This window comes from Ovis canadensis, chromosome 11 (genome assembly GCF_042477335.2).
Source record: "Ovis canadensis isolate MfBH-ARS-UI-01 breed Bighorn chromosome 11, ARS-UI_OviCan_v2, whole genome shotgun sequence".
Taxonomy (NCBI): domain Eukaryota; kingdom Metazoa; phylum Chordata; class Mammalia; order Artiodactyla; family Bovidae; genus Ovis; species Ovis canadensis.
The window spans coordinates 30,022,501-30,028,839 of record NC_091255.1 but is presented as its reverse complement, the minus strand read 5'-3'; the positions used below and the strand labels follow the sequence as shown (position 1 = coordinate 30,028,839).

Genomic DNA, 6,339 nt, shown 5'->3' with positions numbered 1-6,339 from the left:
ACTTGGCACAGTCAAATAAAGTATTTTTTAAAGGGCAAGGTATTATAAGTTTATGTCTGGAATATTAATAGGTTAGAGATTCTGTTTCCAATTTTTTTAAGCATATGAATTAAATTTTTCATAGGCAATGGTACAGTTGTATTAATTTCAGGAATAAAATAAAAATGGAAACATTTCCAGGCATTTTAAATAAAATGCTCTCTCAATAAAAAGTGTGTCTTTGCAAAAGCAGTAACATTCCTTGTTAACACCATCTTATCTTTAAAGGTACTGGTTAAATAAATGTATTTATTATTTTAATAGCTGCTAGGTAGCACAGTCTTTTGTGGCTCAGACGATAAAGAATCTGCCCACAGTGCAGGAGGCCCGAGTTTGATCCCTGAGCCAGGAAGATTCCCCTGGAGAAGGGAATGGCTACCCACTCCAGTATCCTTGCCTGGAGAATTCCATGGACAGAGGGGCCTCGAGGGCTACAGTCCACGGAGTAGCAGAGAGTCAGTCACGACTGAATAACTACCACTCTCACTTTCACCCTCAAATGACTGGTGAATCTATTCTTTTGTTTGTTTTTTTTTTTTTTTTGTTTCTCTTATTTGGCTGTGTCAGGTCTTAGCATTGGCTCAGTAGCCCTGTGGCATGTGGGATCTCATTGCCTGGATCAGGGATCAAACCCACATCTCCTGTATTGGAAGGCAGATTCCCAACCACTGGACTACCAGTGAAGTCCCAAACCTCGTTGATACAGTTGATTTTTACTGTTGCTCCCCATTTCACTATACAATATTACAAGGACTCTATCACTTAAAAATCTCAGGGGTTGGGTTTTTTTAAACATTTTTAAAATGTTCATTTATTTGGCTGTGTCAGGTCTTAGCTGTATTTCGAAGCATGTGGTATTTTAGTTCCCAAACCAAGGACCAAACCCACATCCCCCGCATTGAAAGCAGATTCTTAACTACTGGACCCCCGGGGAAGTCCGTGTTTTTGTTTTTATGAAAATGGTGTTAACAGTGATAAACTAGAGAACACAAATTCCTCTCAGATTTCTCTTATCATTAGGACACAACTCGTGTACAAAGAAGTTAGCTAACAGCATCTGGCTACCAGTATCAGTCCATATGTTAGATATCAGTAAAGTTTAATTTAAAAACATTGTAGTATTTTTTCTGTACCCCAGGGCAGCATCTATTGCACCCCCAGGACAGAGCACACAGGCCCTTTTGAAGGTCACTGTAGTAAAGTATTGCTCTGATCCAGATCCTCTCCTGCCAGGAGGCCAATGTCAGTAACTTAGTGTTTGGCCTGGGCCATTCTTTCTACAGGACGTGGCCTGACCTTAGCAGCTAAGTTGCCAGTTATGGCTTTCCTACCTTATATTCTCATTCATCAATGCTTGTGTTTGCGTCTCAGATTTAAAATAAACTGATAGATAAATGGATAGAAAAATAATAACAACAACAATAAAAGCAAATACTACAGAGCCTACTTCTTCCTAGTATTGTTCTGAGTTTTTACATATATTAATTTAATCTTCATTGCTTTCTGAAATAATATTATTATCCCCTTTTCTTTACAGAAGATAAACTGAGACACAGAGATTATATAACTCCTCCAAAGTCACTATCTAGTAAATGGTGGAAGAGGGTGGATTGGAGTCTGGGTGGTTAAACTCCAGAGCTTGTTCTTAGAGCACTTGATTATTCTGCCCTGTTTCATGTAACACATCGTGGATTATTATAACAGGGCTGGAGAAGCAGTGCTAAGCTAGACGGCTTTCAGCCAATCCCAAGTTCAATATGAGGCAGTGCTGCTTCTGACTGCTTCTGCTTCCGACAGAAACACTGGCACTGGTTGGGGGCTGAAATATGAAAGTAGACTGGGAACCAGAAATGGCTTAAAAGCTACAGCAAAAAAACAGATTTATGACTGATTCCAAGGAAAAGGAGATGAAAATAAGGAGACAGTTTCCATTTCCATGGCACCAAAAAATTAAAACAATTAGTAACTGATTTAACAAAAGAAGTACAAGAATTGTACACCCAAACTACAAAATATTGAAAGAAATTAAAGACGATCTAAATGATTGACAAGACATCAGACTCACGAATCAAAATGTTTAATATTGTTAAGACGTCATTACTCTGAATTGCCTTACAGATTCAGTGAAATTCCTATCAAAATATCAGCATCCGTTTTTGCAGAAATTGGTGAGACGATCTTAACATTCATATGGAAATACAAGGGACTTAGAATAGCCAAAACAATCTTGAAAAGAAGAACAAAGCTGGAGGAATCAAGCTTCCTAATTTCAAAACCTAGTTAAAAACTATAGTAATGAAAATAGTGTGGTAATGGCATACAGATAGGCATATAGCTCAATGGACTAGAACTGAGTGTCCAGAAATAAACCTTCTCATTTTTGGCTAACTGATTTTCAGCAAGGGTGCCAAGACTGTTTGATGGGGGAAAAATAGTCTTTTCAACAAATGGTGCTCAGACAACTGGATATCCATATATAAATGAAAATTTGGACTTTGATCTCACACCGTAGTATGCAAAAAATTAACTCACAAAGGATAATAGGCCTAAATATAAGACCTAAAATGGTGAAACTCTTAAAGGAAAGCATAGGAGTAATCTTTGTGACCTTGGGCTAGGCAGTGCTGTCTTAGACATGACACCAGAAGCACAAATGACCCAAGAAAAAGATAAGTAAATCAGACTTCAGCGAAATTTTTAAATTTTGTGCTTTAAAGAACACTACCAAGAAAGTGAAATGCGCCCCCCACGTATGTCTTGGCAGAGATGGTGCTTGCAGTCCTTATTCCTGTAGTATTTGAGTAGAAGGAAAGGGGTAAGACTCTGGTCCCCTCGGCATCATGTCTTTGGTACCAGCGGCTTCTGGTCTACTGGTTCTGTTCTCGGGTACCAGAACATGGGGAGAAAAGAAGCAGAAAAAAGAAAAATAAGTAAATAAATATAAGTGAAAGGACAACCCACAAAATATTTGCAAATCATTTATCTGATAAGGGATTTGTGTTTAGGATATATAAAGAATCTAACAACTCAACAATAAAGAGAAAAATAACTCACTGAAAAATTGGCAAAAGACTTGAATGGCTATTTTTCCAGAGAAGATGTATGAATGGCCAATAAGAAGATGAAAAGACATTTCACATTATTACTCATAAGGAAAATGCAAATGAAAACCACAGTGAAATTGCTAAAAGGTACAGAGTTTCTTTGGAGGATGACAAAAATGTTCCAAAGCTGATTGTGGTGATGGTTACGCAACTGTGAATGTACTAAAACCCACTGAATTGTGCACTTTAAATGGGTGAATTATAGGCAGGTGAATTATAAGTCAATAAAGCTGTTACCAAACACCCACAATGAGATGCCACTTTCTACCTACCAGGATGCCTAAAAGAGAAAAAATAGACAGTAATAAATGATGACTAATAAGTAGAAAAATTACAACCGTCATACTGCCTGGTGGGATTAAGAAATGATGCAGTCACTTTGAAAGTTCCTCAAAATGTTAAACAATGTTAAACATGACCCAGCAATTCCCCTCTTCGCTATAGACTCAAGAGAAATGAAAACATACTTCTGCACAAAAACTTGTACATAAATATTCACAGAAGCTCTGACCACGATAGCTAAAAAGTCGAAACAATCTAATTGTGCGTGAACTGATGAATGAATAAGCAATATGTGGTATATCCACACAGAGGAATAATATTTAACCATAAAAAGAGAGGAGGTAATGATACATGCTACAACATGGACGAATCTTGAAACCATTACACAAAGTAAAAGAGGTCAGACATAAAAGGTCACATATACAGTGATTACATTTATAGGAAATGTCCAGAATAAGCAAATCCATAGAGACAGAAAGTAGATTAGTGGTTTTCAGGGGCTGGAGGAAAGGGGAGATGGGAGTGAGTGCTAAGGCACACAGGGTTTCTCTTGGAGTGACAAAAATACCCTAAAATTAGATAGTGATGGTTGTACAACTCTGTGAATATTCTGAAAACCACTGAATTGCACACTGTTTTAAAATATTTATTTATTTGGCTATGCCAAATCTTAGTTGCAGCATGCAAACACTTAGTGACGGCATGTGGGATCCAGTTCCCTGACCAGGGATTGAACCTGGGCACCCAGCACTGGGAGCGTGGAGTCTTAGCCACTGGACCACCAGGGAAGTCCCTGAATTGCATACTTTAAAAGGGCAAATTATATGTGAATTATATATCAATAAACCTATTATTAAAGTTTTTTAAAAAATCATTAATATAGTAATGTGATACCACGAAACAGAATAGAATTAAAAAGTCAAATAGTGAGCAGGACTCTCGTGAAAAGGTATGACTCTGTATATTATAGAATAAGCATCTGAAAATATCGTTAATTTGCACAAGTAAGCCAAAGATAACAGTGTGTAGCGTAGAAAAGAATGAGTGTATGAAATTGGTTATTTCTGGGCTAGCAAGTTACTTATCTCTGTTCTCAGTGTATTGTTTATGAACTTGTTCATATCTGAGCATAAAGCCACCCTTTATTTTTTTATTGTCATTTTCAAACAAATGTGACCTCTAGTAAAGAAATAATACTTCTTTTCTAGAAGAAGAACTTTTCAAATTGAATTTTGCTTCTAAAGGCAGACAGAAAATATCAGAACTATGGCAACATTGTTTCTATAGTAATGAAATCTACCTTTCTTCAGCCAAACAAAGCTATAAATCATTCTATTGCCAACTAGATAGGAATCCAAAGGTGAAGCTAATGACACATTTCATGCTTGAAGAGAAAGTAAACAAAAGTCCTTTACAAAGTCTTTGTTGTGTTCAACTGCTAAGTTGTGTCTGACTTTTTTCAACCCCACAACTGGAGCATGCCAGGCTGCTCTGTCTTTTTCATCATCTCCTGGAGTTCGCTTAAACTCATGTCCATTGAGTCTATAATGCCATTAATATCCAACCATCTCATCCTCTGCCTCCCCCTTCTCCTTTGCCTTCAATTTTCCCTAGCATCAGAGTCTTTTTCCAATGAGTCAGCTCTTTGCATCAGGTCGCCAAAGAATTGGAGCTACAGCTTCAGCTACAGTGCTTCCGATGAATATTCAGGGTTGATCTCCTTCAGGAGGGACTGGTTTGATCTCCTTGCTGTCCAAGGGACCCTCAAGAGTTTTCCCAGCACCATAGTTCAAAAGTATCAATTCTTTGGTGCTCAGCCTTCTTTATGGTCCAACTCTCACATCCTTACACAACTACTGGAAAAACCACAGCCTTGACTATATAGATCTTTGTCGGCAAAGTGATGTGTCTGCTTTTTAATACTCTGTCTAGGTTTGTCATAGCTTTTCTTCCGAGGAGCAAGCATCTTTTAATTTCATGGCTGCAGTCATTACCTGGAGTGGTTTTGGAGCCCAAGAAAATACAGTCTAGCTATTGCAAAAACTCAACAGCATATGATGTGAAAGAACAATTACTATCATCTGTGCATCCTGGAAGCTATTTCCCACCACAAAGGAAGGAAATGGCTGGTGTGCTATGTACAAATTAGCCTTTGCATATGTTTGCTACATATATGAGGGGAAAATGCTCCATGACATTTAATTCTATTTATCACTCCAGATGCATGCTATGGGAAAAGAAACTTTTCATCTATAATACTTACCTTGTGAGAAAATACATGGTGGAGCCAGTACTGATGGAAACCTGGCCATATGTTTAGCAAAGAAAGATGTGACGGTAGAACAAATGGCTGCACTTGAATGCCAATCTTCTGCTTCATTCCCAGAGAACAATTAGCAGACAACATGCACCCTGACCCTGAATCAAGGATAAAGGAAGAGTGAAGACTGCAAATATGATCAGGTCACACCACAGAGTGAATGTCTTCTTAGTGAGGAGGAACAAGATTCTGCTTTTCTAAACGGAGGCATGTTGTCTGTCGAAGGAAGGCACGCCCACACATTTTTTTAAATAAAGGAAGGGATTTATAGTATTTCTTCCCGATGATGCTCACAACGCCTGCAGAGATATTTCTCTGTTTTCAAGTGGATTATCTCAGCTCTGTGTTCACATTCTTGCAAGGCCTGAACCTGCCACTTCAAGATGCATATAGCAACAAGTTTTAAAAGTTAAGAATAAACCAGCAGAATTTCTTAAGAAGATCCAAACAAGCTGTATGAATTATTTATTGCCACATAACAAATCACCGCAAAGCTTACCAGTTTAAAACAATAAGCATTTATGATCTCATAGTTGCTCTGGGGCAAGAACTTGGGCGCAGGTTAGCTGGGCGACTCTGACTCAGGATTGCTCA

General features: G+C 38.1%; 1 long non-coding RNA gene and 1 other non-coding gene across 3 annotated transcripts in view; one reads left to right on the top strand and one right to left on the bottom strand.

Annotated features, from left to right (window-relative positions):
- Positions 1-2,100: 2,100 nt before the first annotated feature.
- LOC138447316 (uncharacterized) overlaps positions 2,101-6,339 on the bottom strand; it is a 14,743-nt gene continuing 10,504 nt past the window's right edge. Inside the window, exons 3-4 of one of the 2 annotated variants that reach the window (XR_011259785.1) lie at positions 5,689-5,843; positions 2,101-2,915 (exon numbers count right to left, since the gene is read on the bottom strand). This is a non-coding gene — a long non-coding RNA (uncharacterized lncRNA). The remainder of the gene's footprint in view (positions 2,916-5,688; positions 5,844-6,339) is intronic. The other variant, XR_011259786.1, reaches the window with a different exon arrangement.
- Positions 2,787-2,939, top strand: LOC138415538 (small nucleolar RNA SNORA57). The gene has a single exon (XR_011247293.1). It is a non-coding gene; the product is annotated as a small nucleolar RNA SNORA57 (small nucleolar RNA).